Here is a 24,096-nt window from a genome sequence, read left to right as displayed (position 1 = left end):
AAATTATTCACTTACTAAAGTAATGCTACTCAAAACGTGATTTGCAGACATGAAAATGTAAATCAACTTTGTCACTAAATATATTGTTAAGTTCAGCTGACTTTCTCTTTCTTCTTTTTTTTGCCAGAAGAAAGTGATATTATTTATGAAACCATTGCGACAGTTCTGGAAGAGATAATGAGGGTAGTGGCACAAGGAATGGACATATAGTTGTTTTCTATTATGATATTTATGATATTTAAAAATTGGAGATACTTGGGACGCCTGGGTGGCTTAGTGGGTTAGGCCGCTGCCTTCGGCTCGGGTCGTGATCCCAGGGTCCTGGGATCGAGTCCCGCATGGTCTCCTTGCTCGGCAGGGAGCCTGCTTCTCTCTCCACCTCTGCCTGCCTGTGTGCTCTCTCTCTCTCTCCTTCTCTCTGACAAATAAATAAAAAAATAAAAAAATAAAAAAATAAAAAAAAATTGGAGATACTCAAATTATTCACTAACATGGAACTGATTGAAAAAGTTATACTACATCCATCCAATGGAATATAATTCAGTTATTATAAATGATGTAGATCAATTTTGACATGGAAAGTCATTCACATTTTTTAAGTGAAAAAAAGCAGATTACAAAATAGTTTGTATACCATTTAATTTGGAGGATACCAACTGCCCCATGTCTGCACTGTACATATATACAAGAAAATTTTCTAAAAGTGTATATTCCAGAGTGCGTGACTCTGGGTGTGTAAATTAAAGGTGTTTTATCTATTTATGTTTTTAAAAGATTTTTTATTTATTCATTTGAGAGAGAGAGTACAAGAGCATGAGCCAGGGGGGAGGGTCAGAGGGAGAGGGATAAGCAGACTCACAGCTGAGCCAGGAGCCTGACAATACATGGGGCTCTATTCCAGGACCCCAGGATCATGACTTGAGCTGAAGGCAGAGTAACCAACAACTGAGCCACCCAGGCACTCTATAGGTGTTTTTAAAAAATAGCCTTCACCCCAACCTATAACAATAGTAATACAAAACAAATTGAGACATACATCCGTCTCATCAGCTTAGGATATAAAAGGGCTACAAAATATTTAGTACTCAAATATTCACTTGAAAATACATATCCCAGGGTGTCTGGGTGGCTCAGTTAGTTAGGCATCTGTCTTCAGCTCAGGTCGTGATCCCAGGGTCCTGGTATGGAGCCCTGCATTGGACTCCCTGCTCAGCTTCTCCCTCTCCCTCTGCTCCTCCCCCTGCTTATGCTTTCTCTCTCTCTCAAGTAAATAAATAAAATCATTAAAAAAAAAAGAAAAGAAAAGAAATATCCCAATACATGAAAAGTTCATTTTTCTCCCAAGGTTCTCTTCTCTGATATTTCCTTGGACCCATAGGTTGACTCACTAAATCCAAAGGGTTCAGTTCAGGACACCATTAATAAAATCAGCTGGCTTTTTTTTTTTTTAAAGCAAAACTTTCTGAAGGAAGCAATATGTTGATTTATGTTCTAGTGTAAGCTCTTTACCTCTTGGCAGGCTGGTAATAAACAGTTCCCTGACTGGCTACTTGAATAATACTGCACTGAAGCATAGAGTGAACACAGTCCCAGAACCACCTGGACCTGCTGCTTTTTCAAACGTTAGATTTAAATTACTCTTCTAATCTCTTCGATGAGTATTGATCTGTTTAGCTTTTCTTCCTTTTCTTGGATCAATTTTGGTAAATTATATTTTACTAGGAAGCCATCGATTTCCTCCATATTTTTTAATGTAGCGCTAGAGCACAGCACATATTTTCATCGAGTTCTCCTAACCTGTTCATATCTATTTTAATTCCTAAGGAGCACATGGAGGAAGATGCAGTAGAAGAGACTGAGAAAAAGGGCTCAAAGGTGAGAGTTGAAGCAGGAGAAGTGAGTATTACTCTGGGCGCTGCAGATGCAAAGATACTCCAGTTCTCAGGGGTTTCGTATTTTCTCTTTTAATTATTCTGAATTAGTTTCATTACTAATCACTATTTGAAGAAGTAGAGATTGCTCTTCTGCTTATGGAATAGTCTAGGTAGAAGTTGGTCAAAGGGTTTTTCACATGTTCTTGTTTGTCTTGTCAAAGCACTTTATTTATTTATTTAGAGGTGGGAGAAGGGTAGGGGGAGGGACCATCTTCAGCAGTCTCCATGCTCAGTGCTTAGCACAGAGCCTGACACAGGGCTTGGTGTCATGACCCTGAGACCATGACCTGAGCCAAAAATCAAGAGTCGGATACTCTGAGTGGATAAAGAAGATGTGGCATATATACACAATGGAATACTATACAGCCATCAAAAGAAATGAAATCTTGCCATTTGCAACGACGTGGATGGAACTAGAGGGTGTTATGCTAAGTGAAATAAGTGAATCAGAGAAAGACAATTATCATATGATCTCTCCGATATGAGGAATTTGAGAGGCAGGGTGGGAGGTTGTGGGGGGTAGGGAAGGAAAAAATGAAACAAGATGGGCTTGGGAGGGAGACCAACCATAAGAGACTCCTAATCTCACAAAACAAACTGAGGGTTGCTGGGGGGTGCCGGGGTAGGGATAGAATGGCTGGATTATGGACATTGGGGAGGGTATGTGCTATGAAATGAGTAAGCCTGATGATTCACAGACCTGTACCCCTGGGGCAAATAATACATTATATGTTAATAATAATAATAATAAAGAGTCAGATGCTTAACCAACTGAGCCACCCCTGTGCTTTAAAAAAATTTTTTTTTATTCAAAAAATGTTTAGGAAAGAATACAAATAAGGAAATTCCTTTTGCATTCAGAGACTGACCTTAAGATTTATAGAGTATCTTCAGTACTTATATATTATTAACTAATATTATTAATAACTTTAAGTTAGTTTTGGACCTAGAGAACAATTCATCCATTAGTTAATCCAGATATTACAATTATAGTTGACCCTTGAACAATGTAGGGCTTAGGGGCGCCGACCTGCCTAGCTCTGGTGAAAAGCCACATGTAATTTTTGGTTCCCCAAACACTTAACTACTAATAGCTTATCATTGATGGGAGGCATTACTGACAACACAGACCATCAATTAACACATATTTTGTTTGTATATGTATTATATACTCTATTCTTACAATAAACAAAGCTAAAGAAGAGAAAATGTTCCTAAGAAAGTTATGAGGAAGAGAAAATACATTTACAGTATTGTACTGTTTTTATAAAAAATAAATCTGCATATAAGTGGACCTGCACAGTTGAAAACCATGTGGCTCCAGGGTCAACTGTACTCATTAAAGTTGGTCCAACTTGGATTTGTAAAGATCTTATCAATCTTTAAGAGGCATTTCAAGTTCCACGTTTCCATAAGGCATTCATTAGCAGTTGTAGTCTGAGGTGATTTCTTTCCTCCCAAATATCCAGAACAATTAGTATCTCTACAATTGGTCATTTAAGTGTATACTTGACTGGTGTATCTCTTTTCTCTTCTCTTCTCTTCTCTCTTCTCTTCCCTTCTCTTCTCCTTTCCTTTCTCTTTCCTTCCGCCCTCCCTTCCTTCCTTCCTTTCTTCCTTCCTTCCTTCTCCAAGACAAATTTCAGCAAAGCGTAGTCCTTGAAAAGGGACACTTTCAGAGGAAAGTGAGTTTCCGATATCTAAACTGGAAACTAATGATGAGAAGACTAGGATGGGGATTTGAAAACACACAACCCAATAAAGTAAGTGTCGTCGTCGTCGTCATCAGCATTATCATTGTTGTGGTCATCTTTATTTTAAGTTCATAATCAGGAGAACAAGTCCTCTACCCCAAACCCTGAAGCCCCTGCCTCCAAATCCTGTGCTCCCTTGCAATCTGTCCAGATTATATCCACTAATCATTGAAGATTTTTTTCGCGTTGGTAGAAGTTAGAACTGAGATATGCATTGCTCCTGATTTGGGTTTGTTACGGGCTCCTGTCGTCTTTTCTTGCTCCCTCTGTACTGCGGGGAGTTTCCTCATGCTTGGGAGTTCTACCTATGAATTCCATTGCAACAGAAAAAGTTGCTGTTGTTGCTGGGAAAAACTCTGTAAACTTAAATTCCAATCCTCCAGCTTACCTTGTCTTTACCTTTTTACTAATTAATGGTACGTCCTACTTCTTCCTCGGACTGTTTCTCAGTCCTCTGGAGCCTCTTGAGCTCTCATAAGCCATCCTCCATTGGATCATAATTTTATGACATAGTCACCAAGATGTAAACTGGAACTCTCACAAATTTGTTCACTCAGTAATATTTATTCCATTCCATGGGGGTTTCCATGTACAAACAGTTGTGTTAGATAACTTAGATAACAACTTCAAAGGACTGTCTTTCCCCTGTAGGACTTGCATATATAGTAGTCAAAGACTTTTGGAAAAAAAAAAACCTGTCAAATGTAGACTAGTAGGCAGAAAACAATAGATAGCAAAAGACTCTAGAGTGTATTAATAACCTTCCCGGTTTCTTTTAAATTATACTGATTTCCTACCCTGTGTATTCCTGGAAGGAGGGGCCCTAGATACTGTAGCTTGATGTGTCCACTGTATCCTCTTGTGGGACAGTGCCCAAGGTCAAGACTTTCCCATTAATATAAAATCAATTCTATGTTTAGTTTATGAACATTAATATTCAGTAGTATGTTCTTTCATTTTAAAGATTTTATTTATTTATTTGACAGACAGAGATCACAAGTAGGCAGAGAGGCAGGCAGAGAAAGGAGGAAGAAGCAGGCTTCCTGCTAAGCAGAGAGCCCGATGCAGGGCTTGATCCCAGGACCCTGGGATCATGACCTGAGCTGAAGGCAGAGACTTTAACCCACTGAGCCACCCAGGTGCCCCTCATTAGTATGTTCTTGAGTTCACCCAAGTGTAAGAAGTATATCTCTAGGTTCTCATCCTATCTGCCACTGACTGCTAAGTAATTCTGGGTAAGTTACTCAGGCACTCTGAGCCATTAGACTTCTCTGGCCCTTCAATTTCAGCCTCTTTTCAGTCTCTTTGCTTTCTATTTTCTTTCCTGTTCCTTTGTGCCAGTCCAGACCGGTTTGTCCTGAATCCCTTCTTGCCTGGCCCTATGCCCTGCCAACAGCAATCTGATCCCTAAAGTTTGCATTTCCTAAGCGCCCACCTCACCTGGCTTCCGGCTGGATTCTGCCAACCAGAGAGTGGAGGACAGCACTCCAGCAGCTGAGCATCTCCTCTATGGTTCCAGCTCCTGCTAGACAGGTCCACTGTGATTCTTCCATCTTCCAGGCTCTGCTGGCATCACCTCTGTTCTTGGTCCCTCCTGCCTAGAAGTCGGTGGCTTCTGACTGCCCCTCTGTGGGCTTCTCAGCTTCTTATATCGTACATGTAACTATTTCTCTGAATACATTCCTTCAGTTTAAAATACTGAGTGCTTTCTAGTTACCTGGTTGGACCTTGAAACTGAACTTATTGGTAGTTTGTTTAGGAAATGACCTCAAGGAACGGGGGTAGTGTCTGGGTAAAAGTAGGAAAGAGGGAGAATGAATCCAAGGCTAGTATTTTTAAGCCAGTTGCTGCTCTGAGTACCTCGGAATTAATCCTGTTGGGGACTCTGAATTGATTGGGAGAATGGACCTCAGAATTGCCCAGATGCCCCAAACATGGGCAACTCCCTAGTACTTTCAGGTTTTCACTCATTTGAATAGCTCAAAGGTCCCCACAGGCATGCCATATTTTAGGCCACACAGTAAGTATCAATAATTGGAAATTATTTTATATATATAAATATAAATTAAAAATTGGAAAATTCACAAATTTGCCAAAATCAAACACATTTTAAACGCCCAATAAATCAAAAAAAAAAGAAATCACAAGAATCAGAAAATACTTAGAGATGGATGAAAACTAAAACACAACATACCGGGGCGCCTGGGTGGCTCAGTGGATTAAGCTGCTGCCTTCGGCTCAGGTCATGATCTCAGAGTCCTGGGATCGAGCCCCGCATCGGGCTCTCTGCTCCTCGGGGAGCCTGCTTCCTCCTCTCTCTCTGCCTGCCTCTCTGCCTACTTGTGATCTCTCTCTCTGTCAAATAAATAAATAAAACCTTAAAAAAAAAAACAAAAACACAACATACCAAAATGTATGGGGTGCAGGGCAAGCAGTGATAAGGGGGAAGTTTATGGCTATAAATGCTTACTTGAAAACCAAGAAAGGTTTCAAATCAACGACGTAATTTTACAACTTCAGGAACTAGAAAAGCAACAAACTAAACCCAAAGGTAGCAAAATGATAAAGATTAGAGTAGAGATAAATGAAATAGAAAAAAGAAAATTAAACCAAAGGGTGGTTCTTCCCAAAGATCAACAAAGATTGGGAGTTGCACATATTATTTTTGTAATCCACTGTCTCAATCTTAATGCATGGCCACACCCAGCAACTAAGGAGGCTGAAAATGCAGTCTTTATTTTGGGATTTCCGGTGCCCAGATAAAAAGTGTACTATAGTGTGAGTCTATTGTAATGTGAGGGGAGAGGTGCTAGCGGGAGAACCAGCTCCTTCTCCTGCAGTGACCTTTCTGGATGCTTCTCTGGATCGTCATCCAGCTATTCCTCACTAGAAAACGTGCTGCCCACTTTACCACGGTCCCCACCTTGTGATCATTTCACTCATGGATGTACCTGACTGGGCTCTTTAGGCATCTGAGGTTCCCACCCCCGCGCTAAGGAGATTACAGCTGTCCCAAGACAGAGGAGACTGGTCAGTGAACTGGGGGGTGAGGGTGGGGGTGATGGTGGGGTGTTACTCTTTGTCTTGGTTCTCCTGTATTTGGCATAGGGTCTGACATGTAGGTGATTGAAAGGACTCAACCTCTTTCCCAGCATTTAACTTTGAAATGGGTCCCATGCATGTTTTCAGCATTCATTTGGTCTCGGGCGGCTTGAGAAAAAATACCCCACATCTTTTGTCTTTTTTCTGCACCACATTTCTCCTAGCCTTATTTCTTTGGCTTGATTCTTTTTTTTTTTTTTTTTTTTTTTAATGGGACCATTCACAAAGTCTTCCAATATTCAACAGTGAAGGTTAAGTTCTACCATTCTAGAAACACAGTTTATCCACTTGGTTTGCAATCTTGTAATACTTTTTCCCAAAATTTTATTAGGGAAAATTTCAACTCTGCTCCAAAATTTTCAAATTAGAAAGGGAGACAGAGAATCATGAGTCCCCAACATGTGTATCGACTCTAATCAACAATGATTAACTTACAGCTAATCTTACTTCATCTACTCCTCCGCCATATCTTTGCTACCAACAGATTATTTTAAGCAAGTGCAAGACAAGATAGAATTTCATCCCTAAATATTTCAGCATGTATCTCTGTACCCGTTATCTGCAAACTACCCCCAAACATAGTGGCTTACAACAACAGCCCTTTATTTGCTCACACTTCTGCAGTTAGGCTGGGCTTACCTGATGATTCGCAATGGTCTCTGCCGTGGTGGTTCAAGCAGGCATCCAGTGGCCTGAGGGGGCTGGGCCAGTCGAGGATCGCCTCACTCACGTGTCTGGGTCTCCGTGCTGGCTGTCAGCTGGGGCTCTCTCTCCATGTCATGTCTCTCCCTTCAGCAGTCTAATGCTGCTTCTTACATGGTGATGGCAGCCATGTAAGAAGAGGGTAAAAGTGGAAACTACCAGACTCCTTACTGTCTGGGCTTCAGAACCCATGCACCCTCACTTCCAGTTCATCCTTCTGGCCTAAACAAATCACAGGGACAGCCTAGGTTGAAAGGGTGGGAAAGGGGCTCCTTCCCTTGATGAGAGGAATTGCAAAGTCCTGTGGCCAGGCAATTTAATCTATCACGATCTCTATAAGACAAGGACTCTGTTTTGAAACAGAATGATTCCATTGTTAAACCCAAGAAAAAAAGTAATAATATTAAATAATGATTTATGACTGACTGGTAACTCCAGAATTGTAGAATACAAATAGTGTTAACACGAAACAGTAGTGTTTGCAGATAGTGTGTGTGTGTGTGTGTGTGTGTGTGTTGTGTTTTGGTAGATATTATTTTTTTTTATTTTTAAAAGATTTTATTTATATATTTGGCAGAGATCACAAGTAGGCAGAGAGGCAGGCAGAGAGAGAGGAGGAAGAGGCTCTCTGCTCAGCAGGAAGCCTGATGCGGGGCTTGATCCCAGGACTCTGGGATCATGACCCGAGCCGAAGGCAGAGGCTTTAACCCACTGAGCCACTCAGGCGCCCCTTGGTAGATATTATTAATGGGGATTTGAACTTGAATAGAAACACAGTAATCTCCAGGATTTAGATTCTAATGTGTCTAACTGGCTCCTTTAAAAATTATTTTTCTAACTTAAAAAAATTAAAGTGTTTTATGATTAAAGGAATAAGGAGCCTCTTCAGAGAAATTATGTATTTAATTCACTACAGTTTGCTTTCTAATATGCTGAATGATAATGCAAATGGATCATTAAAATGTTTCTCACATTGCAATTTCGGAGAGTTTGGAGATGGAGAGAAACTAACCGGTTCTGAATCCCTGACCTCCTCAAAGTAATCCTAAATGTGCCTCTGTGATAAGCCAGGGCAGCTGCAGACCCCAGCGGCTGCCAGTCTATAAGTGGCCCACAAATCCTGAACACCAGGAAGTTGGCCAGGTGCAGGCTCTGTCCAGCTCACAGGGCTCCCTCCAACTCTTTTAATTGTAGAGTCACTTTATTATCAGTCAAGGTCATGAGTACATAATTAGTCTTACGAAGGGCAAAAAGACTTTTAGAAATGGGATTTGGAGCTCATTTACCAAAAAAGAGAGATAATTTACATATAAAAAAAATAAAGTCTAAGGAGATTATGGGCTTTTTGGAGGGCAGAAATCCTCAAAGAACCTGGGAGGCAGCGTTGAATTGCAGGAGTCATAAAGGTTAAGAACCCTGGCTTTAGAGTAGGCAGCTTGGCCTCCTGTTACTCCTGTAACTTATCTAAAGTTACTTAGGTAAGTTACTTAACCTCTCTGAACTTGAGCTTCCTCATAGTGTTACTCTGAGAGTCAAATGAGATGATTTGTACAAAGTATTTAGTGGCAAGCCAGGCATATTTAAGCATAAGATACATAATAATTATTATTGGGGGGGCACCTGGGTGGCTCAGTGAGTTAAAGCCTCTGCCTTTGGCTCCGGTCATGATCCCAGGGTCCTGGGATTGAGCCCCACATCGGGCTCTCTGCCTGGCGGAGAGCCTGCTTCCTCCTCTCTCTCTCTCTCTACCTGCCTCTCTGCCTACTTGTGATCTCTATCTGTCAAAAAAAAAAAAAATCATTATTATTATTGGGAAGCATGTATCAGTCATCTTTATAGTCCCAGATTATACGAAAATGCTCCGTTCAATGTAGAAGGTCAATTAACACAAATGAAGTGATTGTGATTGTGCTAAAGATGGGTGTAATCTCCTGACCAGTCACCTTGTTTTCTTGCAAAACATGCTCCTGCCCCTTCCTTAGTCCATGTAGTCCCACGGCTGCCTGTTTAGATAAAACTGATTTGCCAGAGGGCACCTGGGTGGCTCAGTCGGTGAAGAATCTGCCTTCGTTTGGCTCAGGTCATGATCTCAGTGTCCTGGTATAGAGCCTCGGGTTGGGCTCCCTCTCTCTCTCAAGTAAGTAAATAAAATAAAATTAAATTAAAAAAAAAAAAGAAAGAAAGAAAAGAAAAACAAAAAACCCTGATTTGCCAGGAGTGGATCCCAGCCTCAACCTTAGCTCACCGGAGCTACCAGGTGGTACTGGGTTCTGAAGGTCTGATAGGGCAGAGTATTGGACTGTGAGGTCTTTTAGGGCAGAGGCTGGCAAATCACAACCCTCCAGCCAAATCTAGCCCACTGCTGGATTTCGTAAATACAATATTTATTAGAACATGGCCCTGCCTGTTCACGTAGACATTCCTCACGGTTGCTTCTGCACTACAAAGGCAGAGTTGAGTTCAATAGTTGCAACAGAAAGCACAGGGCCTGCAAAGCCTCCGGTGGTTACTGCCTGGCCCTTTATAGAAAAGGTTGGCCAACTTCCTGTGCAGACCAACAGCTGGCAACCAGTTTTTAACCCTTTGAATATTAAAAAGCAAGCCATGGGGCGCCTGGGTGGCGCAGTCTCTTGAGTGTCCCACTCCTGGTTTCAGTTCAGGTCATGATCTCGGGCTCCATCCTCGACGTGGTGTCTGCTTAAGACTCTCTCTGCCCTCCCCTCTGTGTGCTCTCTCGTGCTCTCTCTGTAAAACAAATAAATCCTAAATAAATCCTCTGCAGAGAGAAGTGGGGAAATGGCATAGGCAACAGAGTTAGGCCACAGAAAACAAAGGAACGGACAAAGGCATGGCTGAGGAGAGAGACTTGATGAGGACTGGAGGAGCCATTTGGAAGAGGGCTTGACCTTCTGGTTGGCAAGTCGTGCTGGCTGTGGGCGGGAGGCCTCGGTTCCTCCCTACTTGGACCTCAGAGATGGCCACTGGCTTCCCCCGGAGTGAGTGACCCAGAATGGAGCAAGGAGGAAGCCACAGTGTCTTTTCTGACCTAGCTTCAGAAGCCACACACCATTGTTTCTGCAATCCTGTCAGTTACACACAGATCAGGCCTATTTGGGGTGGGAGGCCCCACACCAAGAATATGTGGAGGGGAGCATCCCTGGAGACCATCAGGAGACATTCCAGGATCTCTGAGGTCCCTGTGATCTCCCCCCATGGGAATCAGTGAGATTCTTCTTACTCTTATGACAACTGTCTTCCTCTCCTTCACTTGAGATAACAAGAGCATTTTAGTATCCCCACAATTAATGAACCCTAAGAAAGTGATGAAAGGAGAAAAGGGTACTGTTATTTGAGCCACTGCCTCTTATCAAAGTGGAGGTCTCTGAGGTCTTGCCCTTCTGAGGGCTTCCTTGGTAGCCTCCTGTCTCTCCCTGGCTTGTGGCATTCCACACCAGCCCCTCCTCATCTACATAACAGGAGTGACTGTCAGGCCCTGGGGACATGGCCACAGACAAAATGGGAAAAGACCCTGCTCCCTGGAGATGACATTCCAGTGTGGGGAGACAGACACCAAAGAAATAGACATGCCAGGGGCACCTGGTGGCTCAATTGACTGAGTGTCTGCCTTTGGTTGAGGCCCTGATCTTGGGGTCCTGGGATGGAGCCCCACATTGGGCTCCCTGCTCAGCAAGGAGTCTGTTTCTTCCTCTTTCTCTGCCCCTCACCTCCAACGTGCTCTTTCCCTCTCTTTCTCTCTCAAATAAATAAATAAATAATCTTAAAAAAAACACACACAAAAAAAGAAATAGACACACCAGATGGTAGAAAGTGTTACAAAGATAATTAAAGATAAAAGGGTGTGTGTGTGTGTGTGTGTGTGTGTGTGTGTGTGTGTGTGTTTGTGTGATTTTATAAAGGGTGGTCAGAGAAGGCCTCTCTGCTGAAGTGGCATCTGAGCAAAGGCTGGCAGGGAAGAGAGGAAGTGAGCCCTGAGAATCTGAGGAGAGAAGGCCCAGGAGTTCCCTGGGGAGTCAAGATGAGGACAGTCCGCACAAGGATGTCAGGATCAGGAGAGAGTCTTTTAAAATGGGACTAGGACAGGTCCTGGAGCCACAGAGAAATTCATGATTCAGGGATGCAGGGGGGAGAGAGTTAAGATCCAAAGGCTGAGGAAAGGCGACTGCCCCCACCTGCTCGGACCCTGCTTGCAGCCCTAGCAGGAGGGAGAATGGGCCGTGACGCAGATGGGAGAAGGTTGAAGATGGGAAGATGACCCATGAATTTCTGGAAATCCAAAAAGCAAGCCACTGAGGGCAGGGCTTCAGAACCTTGAATATGGGATGAGTCACCTGATGACTTTGTTAAGATGCAGATCCTGGTTCAGTAAGTCTGAGTGGGGTCTGAGCATCTGCGTTTGTGACGAACTCCCTGGTGACACCTGCACTACGGGCCCAGGACTACCTTTTCTGCAGGAGGGGAGGTAGGGTGCACAGAGGATTTATGGGCACTGTGTAGGGACCTTTGAGGTTCATGGCCATTGGTTGGAGTGCGAACAGTCACCCCAGCTGGTGTTCTTCTCTCACTGCTTGGGTGCAGGGATGGAGTCCAGGGGAGAGTGGGGTCTCCTCAAGGCTGAAGATAGAGCCAAGGAGTTAGTGATATTTATGAGGAAGCACTTATAATGATGGCCACTTTAAGCTGGGCTGAGTAGGAAGTGAAAAACAGGTATGACAGCTGATGAAAACAAGGACAGGGCCACTGAATTGTTGGGATGGGGACATTAGAGGCAGGAGCTAAACTGAGATGAGGTGGGCAGGAAGTGAGGGGCTTCAAACTGAGATTTAGAGGAGATGACAAGGTCCAAGGTCAGACCTCCAGACTGGGCAAGCTGAAGATCATTTGAGCCGAGGAAGTCAAGAAACGGAGAGGCCCAAGTGTAAGAGGGATCATTCCCCAAATAGTGACAGATGTGGCGACTGAAAATGAAGATTGTGAACCCAATACTGAGGTCATTAAGGAGCAAGGAGTAATAGAGAGGCTGGCAGATGAAGGTAGGGTTTTTTGTCTGACGGCATGAACTTTAAGAGAGTTTTGTGCCAGACTCTGCCAGAAGCTGGGGACAGGAGACAGGCACGGTCTGTGTCTGATGCGCAGTGGAGGCCAGGGCCGGTTTCAGACAAGTGTCACAGACTGAGTGTGCACCCTATCCTATGTTGAAATCCAGCGGCCCAAGAGGGCGGATGGTATTAGGAGGCAGGACAGGTGCCCGGGGAAGGAAACAGTCTTTACAAAACATAATTACCACCTGCCATGGGCCATCACTTAGCCCCACCATTTCATGTGACCAGTAGGCATCCTGTGCACCGATACTGCCGTCCTCATACGGCAGACGAGGACACCGGGCCTGGCGATCCGTAATGGTCAGAGCCACACGTGCCTCTTGTCCTGCTTCCCTCTGAACACCGTACTCTCCCTGCTCTGCAGCTCTGATGGGCACCAAGGCTGGGGGAAGGGTCCTCAGCCAGAAATGGGGAGAAGGAAAGGGTGCCAAGGCCTGAAGATCGGATTTTGTCAGCTTGACCCAAGGCACGGGAATTGTTCTGTATACTTTCTGCTCTTTTATTATGACTTTCATTGACAAGCACCTTTCAAGTGTCTTTACTCTCCATGACACCTGGTAATATTTACTTAGATATTTGTGATGGCGTGTTTGAACAGAGATGTTAGAAGAACAAAGGGCCCCGGGATGGCCTCCCTCTGTCTACTGACCTAGAGAACAAATGTGCAAGGGGTGGGGGCAGGGAGGCTGTCTCGGCCCTGAGGTCTCTTTTCCAGGGGTCTCAATCGAGGTCATTTTGCAAGGACAGCGTTATGGCCAGTGAACATTGGTGTGGGCAGCTGAGATATCAGAGGAGTTTCAAGGCTGCTGCAGTTGATGACACCAGATGAGGACAGGAGAGACTGGGCAGAGCTGGAAAAGGAGCCTGTGTTCCTTATTTCACAAATACACAAGCCAGTGGCCTGGTCCACAGGCTCAGCATTGGTTAGAGCAACAGAGAGGACAGAAATACCAGCCTCGAAGCTGTTTCTCTAATCTCTCTAATCCTCTTAAAAAGAATTGCTACAAAACCCGAACAAAAAAGAACTGGCATCTTTTGGAGAAGCATGGCCTTCATTAAAGAGAGTTTTTTGAGTATGTTCTTGGTGCCCTTTCGCCCATGAGTCACAAATGTCTTGTGGGTAAAGCCCTGGCCAGGTACACCTATCCATGTCTTTGCATTGTAGACTCTGAACTGTCGGCAGGATGGATGGATGGGTGGATGGATGGATGGATGGATGGATGGGTAGGTGGGTGGATGGATGGGTGGGTAGATGGCTGGATGGACAGGTGGGTATATGGATGGTAGGACAGGTGGGTGGGTAGATGGATGGAGGGACAGGTGGGTGGATGGATGGTTGGTTGTTTGGGTAGGTGGGTAGATGGGTGGATGGACGGGTGGGTGGATGTGTGGGTAGCTGAGTATGTGAATATATGGATGCCTGCAGGAAGGAGTTGGAGAATATTATCTGGACAGCCTCAGAGTACAAATTCTGTGATATAAAATGATAGAATTAACATTGGTTAGTTTTTCTGGCACAGTCTCATACTGAGACTGTGTCTTGGTGGAAAAACTCTGCTGTTGCCTAGCAGTATAGACATGAGTTACTAATTAATGAGTTATTAATTACATGTCATCACTACTGTTTTTTTTTTTTAATGTGTCCCGACTCCCTCAATGGAGAAGCAGTAAATAATTTAAACACTTGCTCCTAAACAGTCCTAAATACTCCTTTGGAATGACTGTGAAAATCACCATCCTGAGAGAGAAGGGGAGAGAAGAATGAGAAGGAATTAACCCTTAGCACCTTCCCTCTCAGAATACATCAAGCAGTAAAAAAATCAGCAGTGGATGCCTAGAGTGGTAAAGTCTGTGGCTGTCAGGGCAGCAGCAGGTTCCAGGGACAAAAAGGAAAGTATTAATAAAGGCTGTGTTGACTCTCATGCCCCTGGGTCTTCTGCTGGACATATGACTAGGTTTGCTGGACATATGACACAGGCTTCTCTGTGGAGGGCTGGACCCAAAGGTGTTTTGCTGCTTTTGGAATAAGGCAGACCTGGATGCTAATTTCCCCGGCTTTGTGACCCTCGACTAGTATGCTTAACCTCCCTAAGCCTTAATTTACTCATTTGTGATTAAGAACAAGACTGTCCAGAATAAGTGATGTAGCACCTGGGTGTCAGGGCTCGCTCAGGGAAGCGCTCACAATGTGGGTCTTCCCTCTCCCCGCTTGGGGCAGGAAGCGGTCACCGAGAGGAAGGACTGCGGGAGACCAGCCCTCCTAGCAGCTTCCTAACTCGCTCTCTGCGGTCCCTCTGCACGCGGACCAGTCCAGGCCCAGGTTCTGGAGATAGCACGCCCCCTAGAGGCCGATCTCAGGAACAAGGGTTCCTTCCAAGATAGGGCTGATTGATAAGCTTTGGAGCGCCCTAGGCTAATGCACAGGGTGGAAAGGGGCTAATTAAAGAGAGCGCAGCTGTTGATGTAGTTTTCTGTAGACCTAGAGGGTTTCCTGTTCGTCCTAATGTGCCTCCTCAGGCCGTCGAACTGGCAACCACAGTTGGCTAAAGCTGAAAAAGCTATTTTGTTCAAGTGGCAAAGACTCAGATTCAACAACATTTACTGAGCACCCACTATCAATCTCTGGACGGGTGCTTTCACTTACATTATCCTGTGTAAATTCAGCAACGCTTTGAGGAAGGGTTTATCCTCTGTTTTTCTGACCCGGTAACTGAAGCACTCTAAGAGAAATGATGTGCCGGTGGTTGAAACATGGCTACACCAGGATTTGTTTAGTTTGTTAGGGTTGCAGTCCCAGGCTGCTACAAACTGGTGGCTTAACAACAGAAACTTACTATCTCACAGTTCTGGAGGCTAGGAGTCTGAAACAGGGTGTTGGTAGGGTTGGTGCCTCTAAGCGCTGTAAAGGTAGGATCTGTTTACGACCTTTCTCTTTGGATTGTAGATGGCTGTTCTCACGGTCACATGGAATTCAGTGTGTGTGCAGATCTGCCCCCAATTTCCACTTTTTTATAAGGACACTAGTCATACTGGATTAGGGTCCACCCGAAGAACCTTGTTTTAACTTGAAAATATTTGTAAAGATTCCATCTCCAAATAAAGTCACTTTCTGAGGCACTAGGGGTTAAAACTTCAACATACGAATTTTGGGGGACTCAATTCAACCATAATGGTATTTAACCCAGAACCCCTGATTCCAAGTCTAGAAGGGACTAGCATGGTTCTTATACTTGGTTGTACATTGGATTTACCTAGAGAACTTTAGAAAAGTTATTGATGCCTGGGTTCTATCCCCACAGATTATGATTTAATTGAGAGTGTGTGTCTGAACATTGAGATTTAGAAAATCTGCCCAGGTGGTTGGAGCAGCCACGTATAGAACCACAGGCTTAGAGCCTCTTTCCATCTCAGAGGAAGGCAGCACTCTCTCCTTGCTCTCTGATCAGGGGGAAAAGGTCAAATTTGTCTTTAATGACCCATATTAGGCCACACTTCTGTTTCCCTTTTAATGTTTTAGGGACAGTTGGTTCTCACACCTGTCACAATCAGAACCTAGCACAGTGCCTGGCAGACAGTACATCTTAATAAATGTCTGAAGAAGTGTGGGAAGGGAAAGAATCATAAGGGAAGAAATGCAAAGAGATGGGATATAGAATTGAGAAATTCTTGAAAAAGAGATATTTCTGGGTAAAGGATATTTCCTAGTACCCACTGAAGGAGAATGTCAGTACAAATAGTGACCAATGACAGATAATCTGTCAAGGATGTACCTCCCAGTGATACCAAACGAGGGCTTCAGGTCAGAGTCACAACTTTAGATTCAATAGTTGTGCTTAAAGTGAGGATTAACTAACCTTGGGTTGTCCCTTTTCCTTCCCCCGCATACCCCTCAAGGCTGGTGAATTACCGTCCAAGAGGGTCTTCTAATGTTGAATCTCCCTGGAAGACAAAGAGTGAGATCCTGACTTCATTGTCTTGTGAGGTAGAGAGCAAGTGACCTGGTTTTCTTGTGCCCTGGCTACTTTCCCTACCCTGGGCTTAATCCATCCCCACCCTCTGGGCTAACTGGGGCTGACTGAGAATGAACTAATTAGGACAGGTGTTCCCTTATATGCATTACCAGACAGAGTACATACCTCCAGGGGAAAATGAATTCACACGTCAAAGTAACGGGAGATATTTGACAAGCACAAAAATAACCTATTAGATTACAGAACCAAGAATATATATACAAAAATACCTGAATCAATAATTGACCTAATGGCCAGTATTGGCCTAATGAACATACAAAAGAGATTTTTAAATATATGGCATTAAAAAAAGAATAAGAAAACAAACCAATATGAAATCTTAGGTATGAAAAATATAAAAGTTGAAATGAACATATCAGATAGATAAATAACAGAATGGATAGAGATGCAGAACAAGTTAGCAACTTAGGAGACCAGGTAGAAGAAACCTCTCAGAAGAAAGAAGGTAGAACAAAGAAGTATAAAATATAAAGAAAAAATCAGGGTTATCTGGAAGATAGAAGTACTACTGTGTGGGTAAAAAGAGTTCTAAAAAGAGGGAAAATAAAAATAAAGAGAAAGAAATGTTTGAAGGAAAACTGAGATAATTTTTTGTAATTATAAAAGAAGTGGGTGCCTGGGTGGCTCAGTGGGTTAAGCCTCTGCCTTCGGCTCAGGTCATGATCTCAGGGTCCTGGGATCGAGCCCCGCATCGGGCTCTCTGCTCAGCAAGGAGCCTGCTTCCTCCTCTCTCTCTGCCTGCCTCTCTGCCTACTTGTGATCTCTTTCAAATAAATAAATAAATCTTTAAAAAAAAAAAGAATTTCAAAGAAGCAAGGAGAATCTTAAAAAACTGGAGAGAGAGAGAAGAGGATCATAAAAAGAACACAGAAGTCAGACTGACATCAGATTTTTCAACAGGACCAACTGATTCAAGAATATAGTAGAGTGGTATTTTCAAAATATTGCAGGAAAAGAAATTAGAACCATCCTCTATCTTTATGTCCAATCTGCCATTTAAAAGCAAGGACATCATAAAAAAAAAATTCTCAGGCAGTGAAGTCTTCAGAAAACTTACCACACAAAGATTACACTGGAAACTCTTTTAGACAAAGGGCCTAAATAGGGGAGAGAAAAACCTAGTACTAGATATTGCAAGAGATATGTGAAGTAAAGATGATCAAGTATATGGGTAGAATTTGTTTGACTTAAAAGAATAACTATGACTAAAGAAAAAGAGGACACATATCCACAATAAGCTGGCATTAATATATAGGTAATAACATAAGGAGGCTTTGGGGAATAGAGATGAAGAGATATGAGTGTATAATAAAGTTTTATTCTTATTAAGGGAAGGATATAGCTATTAGCTTAAAAATGGGTAAAAAACAACTATAAAAATGTAGGTCAAATAAAAAATAGGTGAAATAAAAAATTAAGATGGCAGAAAGAGTCCAAATATAAAAATAATTACAATAAATATACATGAACTAAATTTATCAAAGACAAAGAGTCACAAATTGGACTTTTAAAAACATATTTTAAAATATTTATGTATTTATTTATTTGAGAGAGAAAGTGCACAAGCAGGGTGAGGGGCAGAGAGTGTGTGGGAGAGAGAATCTCAAGCAGACTCCCCCCTGAGCACGGATCCTGACACAGGGTTCCATCCCACAATCCTGAGATCATGACCTGAGCCAAACCCAAGAGTTGATTTAATTGACTGAGCCACCCAGGTGTCCCAGCAAATTGGATTTGTTTAAAAAAACAAAACAAAACTGTGTTACTAACAAGAAACACAAAGCAAAAGGAAGTAAAAAGGTTGTAAGTACATGTATGAAAAATGGTATATCAGTAAAACACTAATTGAAATAAAGCTTGTTTAGGGGCGCCTGGGTGGCTTAGTGGATTAAGCTGCTGCCTTCGGCTCGGGTCATGATCTCAGGGTCCTGGGATCGAGCCCCGCATCAGGCTCTCTGCTCCGCAGGGAGCCTGCTTCCTCCTCTCTCTCTGCCTGCCTCTCTGCCTACTTGTGATCTCTCTCTCTGTCAAATGAATAAATAAAATCTTTAAAAAAAAAAAAAGAAATAAAGCTTGTTTAAAAAAGTAATAGTAGACAAAATGGACTTAATAACAAAAAGCAAGAAGATACATAGCATGTATATAATTAATAAAACAAAAGGATACAAAATTTATGAAGCAAAAACAGTGGAGCAATAGACAGAAATGGGTAAATCCACTATCATAATGGGAGATTTCAACATTTTTCTTTTGATTTTTTAAAAAAATATTTTATTTATTTGACAGAGAGAAATCACAACTAGGCAGAGAGGCATGCAGAGAGAGAGGAGGAAGCAGGCTTCCTGCGGAGCAGAGAGCCCAATGCGGGGCTCAATCCCAGGACCCTGGGATCATGACCTGAATGAACCGAAGGCAGAGGCCCCAACCCACTGAGCCACCCAGGCACCCCAACATTTTTCTTTTGATTATTGACAGGTTGAGCAGACAACCAGACATGCTTTCTCTCTCCAAATATATTTAAAATTCACCGTAGAAAATAGAAGTAGACATAGTTTAGACCTTGGGTTAGAGGAAGATTGTAAAGAAGACACAAAAATGTTGACTATAAGAGATAAGATGGATAAATATTATTATATAAAATTAAGAACTTTTGTCCATCAAATGTACCTTAGAGAAAGTGAAAAGTTATATCTAGAAGATGTTTGAAATACATAAAATTGGTAAAGAATTAGCATCAATATATAGATTAGTTTAAAAAAAAAAAGCACAAACAGCCAAGTAGAAAACTAAGGGAAAAAAATGGAAAAAAAAATTTCACAGAGGAGGAAAAACATGGCCTATAAACACATGTAGAGATGTTTAACATAATTCATATTCAGGAAGCATAAATCAAGACTATAATGACATAAAAATTTTAATACACATTCAGTTGGTAAAAATTTAAATAGTCTGATAATACCAAGTCTTTAAAAAAATTTTTTAAAAGATTTTATTTATTTATTTTGTAGGGTCGGGGAGAGCACAAGCAGGGGGGAAGCAGCAGAGGGAGAGGGAGAAGAAGGCTCCCTGCTTAGTAGGAAGCCCGATGTGGGGCTGGATCTCAAGACCCCAGGATCATGACCTGAGTGAAATGCAGACACTTAATGGACGGAGCCACCCAGGCGCCCCCCACTCCCATAATACCAAGTCTTATTCGATACTGGTGGGAGTGTAAATTTTTGTAATTACCTGGAAAGCAGTTCAACATTTTTTCTAGATTTGGGCATTTATATACTGTTATGGGCTGAATTGTGTCCCTCAAAAAGATATGCTGAAGTCCTAACTCCTGGAAACTTATAGGGACTTTGCAGATGTAATTAGCTAGTTAAGATGGCATCATACAGAAGTAGGGTGGACCCTAAGTCCCACATGTTCTTAGGAGAAGAGAGGGGACAGAGACAGAAACACTCAGAGAAGAAGGCCTTTCTACAGGCCTAAGATTGGAATGCTGTAGCAGAAGCTCGGAGAGGAGCATGAAAGAGATTTTATTTCAGAGCCTCCAGTAGCAACCAACCCTGACAACACAATGATTTTGGATTTTTAGCCTCCCAAACTATGGGAGAGAATAAATTTCTGTTTTTAAGCTACCAGTGTGTAATATTGTTACAACAGCCCATGGAAACTAATACACATATCCCAAACCCCAATAATTTTCCTCCTACGTATAGACACAAGAGAAATGATTTCATATGTGCAGCAAGTAACTATATAAGAAAGTTCACAGGATTTTTGTTCACAAGAGCAAAAACCCACAAAGAACCTGAAAGCCTAGCTATAGAAGAGAGAAGAAATAAATAAATTACAATAAATCTATACAATGGAACATTATTCAGAAGTCAAAATGAATGGACCATAGCAACACTCAAAAATATGGGTGAATCTTAGCAATGTGTTAAATAAGATAAGTCAGTGCCCAAGGGTAAGATACAGCATGATGCCCTTTTAAACAAAGCTCAAAGTGACTAAGATACAAATATTTCTTTTTGATGAATATAAATAGATTTAATTAAACTACCTAAAAAGAAAGGCGGGGAAATGGCTAGCAAGGAATTCAGCATGATGGTTACCTTGAATGGGAAAGGCAGAGAGAGAAAATGGGAGAGGCAACCATATACTTAAATTTAGGTTATTGTCAAGATCTTAATTTTTCCTTTACATGGTGAATTAATAGGTGCTTATATACATCCATATATCTATATATATCTCTATTAATATAATCATTATCAATGGAAGAGGTTACTCAAGAACCACTGAGGAAAACATAACAGACACAGGATTATGATTTATCCTAATTCATTCCTGTGTACCTGAGGCTACTCAGTCCCCCAAATAGTTGGACTTGTCCAGATTGGTTCATGATTCTACAAATCTCATTGGCTTATTCTACCAGCTCACTTAAATTTTCACAAGTGTCTGGAAGTTAGGACAATTTTCTCCAAGCTACCTCCTTTGATGAGCACCACGTTTTTGTCAGTCCACATCAGGTCTGGCTTATTCACAATTTAGCTTAATATTAGAAAGCATAACTGATTGAAATAAAGGAATCTAGACACTGAAACTCACTGAGTTAAGTGGAATCAGTTCAGCGGATGGGGAAAAAAGAAAAGAGAAAAACAATCATTTCCTATATAACAGAAGAATGTAAGTTCCTGGGACCCTCTTAGATATGTAGAAATGGGAATTGGTAGCCAAAACCATGAAACCACACCCTGAGAAAATGAGCATTAATCAGGGGTTACAGCAGGGAGAAAAAACAAAACACAGGTGAAAGAGAATATGCAAATTGCCACTGCCATGGATCCGAATTCAATGTTTTGGCTTTGTTCTCCTGTTTTTGAAGTGATGGAACTGCTTTTCCACTTTAAAAACAATGTATTTTAGACACCTCAAGTACCCCATATTCTGCAGGCGAAAGTGAAGACAGAGTTAACAGCGCAAATCTGTTTCATTTGACTGCATGAGAGAGGTTCAAATTCTCCTTTAAAGGCCTGGCTTGTGCATCGTTCAGAAGCAGTGCTAACACAGGGACCTGGGAGGCTTCAGGGGTACCCACATCCAGACAGTGGTTTGCCAAACAAGGAGCACTGAATTGTCATGATGTGAATTTGCAAAACTTGATAGCTTTAGTAATGTGACATTGGTCTTGAATTTTAGGGCACAGTACATTTTCTTCTCATTGTAAGGAAAAGGATATGAGCAAAGATAAGGTAGTATAAGTGTGTTTTTCATATTTCTTCCCTCTTCTGCTCTGTAAATAAAAGGGCAAAGATAATATTGAGCAAATGTTCTGTAGAAAAATTTGATTTATTTTCGTGCTTAGAAATTTTGCTAAAGGGATAGTCACTGCTACCGTTTACATGAGACATTCCTACCGGGAAAACTGAACTCTGAAGTATTTACTATGCTTAGATAAATCACATATTTTTCCTTGTGAGTACAGCCTGTTCAGGTTTATACATACCATGTGTAATTCCCCGAGCACTTTTTTCAGCTTAAAAGCATGATGTCAGATGCATTTGTGGAAGTTGATGTGAAAATTCTTTACTCTGAAATACTTGCTAACTGGCCTATTGAAAGTATGTCTTGTTACTGAATTTGGCTTTGATTGGTATTGGCCCCAAGAATACTGATAAAATAGGAAGGAAAAATCAGCTCCCCGCCCCCCCGGGAGTTGAATGGAGAAGCCCAAGACTAAGGATGGGACATTTGTCATAAAAATAGCAAAATCCTATAAAGAAGAGATTCACAAATGAAAGCAGCTGAAGAACCCAGAGACTTCTCTGGTTTCTGCCATCATGAGCCTTTGACTCATGTAGTACCCTAATACCTTTCCATACCTTCCCGTTGTGCCAGAAAATACCTAAACAGTCCATAGTATTAGGAAAAAAATTAGTCCGTTGTGAACAGAGGCCAGAAGAAGGAATAAAACATTTCTTTACTGTTCTGATCATGTTATTATTCAGTCCTGCCACCCATCTACGCTGCACGGCAAGAACTGCATGAGACAGAACACCTCTCTCTCTCTAAAGCAACAGAGAAATGCATTAAGAGTGGAGCCCTTGCAAACTCTCCCAAAGGACAGTCCTTGGCCACTGACACAGCCTCCCCAAGCCCAGTGGTGATCATGGGACCTTACAGTGGAGGGGAGAGTGGCTACATTTACTCACTGGAGGTAGAGTGGGTACATCTACTGTGGAGGGTCATTAGAAGCCTTCACCTGATCTTTGATGGCGGTTAATTTCTCATGCTCCCAGAGTGAAAACAGATGAGCCATCTACTAGAGTAGCTTGATCTATATAAGAGGAAAACACTCTAAGTCTGGTAGCCGAACACCTGCCTTGAGCCACCACTGTGGGCAGTCATGGCCTTGTACTGGTTTCCAGACTAAGTCAGTTTACAGACCCAAAGCTCCTTGGTTACAGAAGAGGCAGGTTGGCTCCCACATCACCAGAATCCAGAGGTGGAAATGGGAGTGTCTCTTCCTAGTATTTTACCTAATAAACTCACTTTCAGTTCGTGTTTGCTTCTCATCCTTGAGTTCTGCTGGTTTGGAGATCTTAGTCCCCAAAGAGGAAATCTTTCCACCAGGGAAAACAATTGTGGAAAACCACAATTTCTATTAAATTGGAAAGTGAGACTTCCATCTGGCCTTTCCGGGCTGTTTACACTACTAAGCCAACAGATAGAAAAAAAGTCTGATGGCTGCAACGATTGATCTTTTTTTTTTTTAAATTTTTTATTTATTTTTTATTTTTTTATAAACATATAATGTATTTTTTCCTCAGGGGTACAGGTCTATGAATCGCCAGGTTTATACACTTCATAGGACTCACCATAGAACATACCCTCCCTAATGTCCATAACCCCACTCCCCCTCTCCCAACCCCCTCTCTCCCCAGCAACCCTCAGTTTGTTTTGTGAGATTAAGAGTCACTTATGGTTTGTCTCCCTCCCAATCCCATCTTGTGTCATTTATTCTTCTCCTACCCCCCTAACCCCCCATGTTGCATCTCCACTTCCTCATATCAGGGCGATCATATGATAGTTGTCTTTCTCCAATTGACTTATTTCACTAAGCATGATACCCTCTAGTTCCATCCACGTCGTCGCAAATGGCAAGATTTCATTTCTTTTGATGGCTGCATAGTATTCCATTGTGTATATATACCACATCTTCTTTACCCATTCATCTGTTGATGGACATCTAGGTTCTTTCCATAGTTTGGCTATTGTAGACATTGCTGCTATTCGGGTGCACGTGCCCCTTTGGATCACTATGTTTGTATCTTTAGGGTAAATATCCAGTAGTGCAATTGCTGGGTCATAGGGTAGTTCTATTTTCAACATTTTGAGGAACCTCCATGCTGTTTTCCAGAGTGGTTGCACCAGCTTGCATTCCCACCAACAGTGGAGG

General features: G+C 42.3%; 1 long non-coding RNA gene across 1 annotated transcript in view; it reads left to right on the top strand.

Annotated features, from left to right (window-relative positions):
- The window catches only part of LOC123925166, a 48,795-nt gene that overhangs the window by 11,988 nt on the left and 12,711 nt on the right, over nt 1-24,096 (top strand). Inside the window, exon 3 of the long non-coding RNA XR_006814924.1 lies at nt 1,825-1,875. This is a non-coding gene — a long non-coding RNA (uncharacterized LOC123925166). The remainder of the gene's footprint in view (nt 1-1,824; nt 1,876-24,096) is intronic.

This window comes from Meles meles, chromosome 14, assembly GCF_922984935.1.
Source record: "Meles meles chromosome 14, mMelMel3.1 paternal haplotype, whole genome shotgun sequence".
NCBI lineage: Eukaryota > Metazoa > Chordata > Mammalia > Carnivora > Mustelidae > Meles > Meles meles.
Note: the sequence above shows the minus strand (reverse complement) of the source record. Positions and strands in the feature narration are given on the sequence as shown.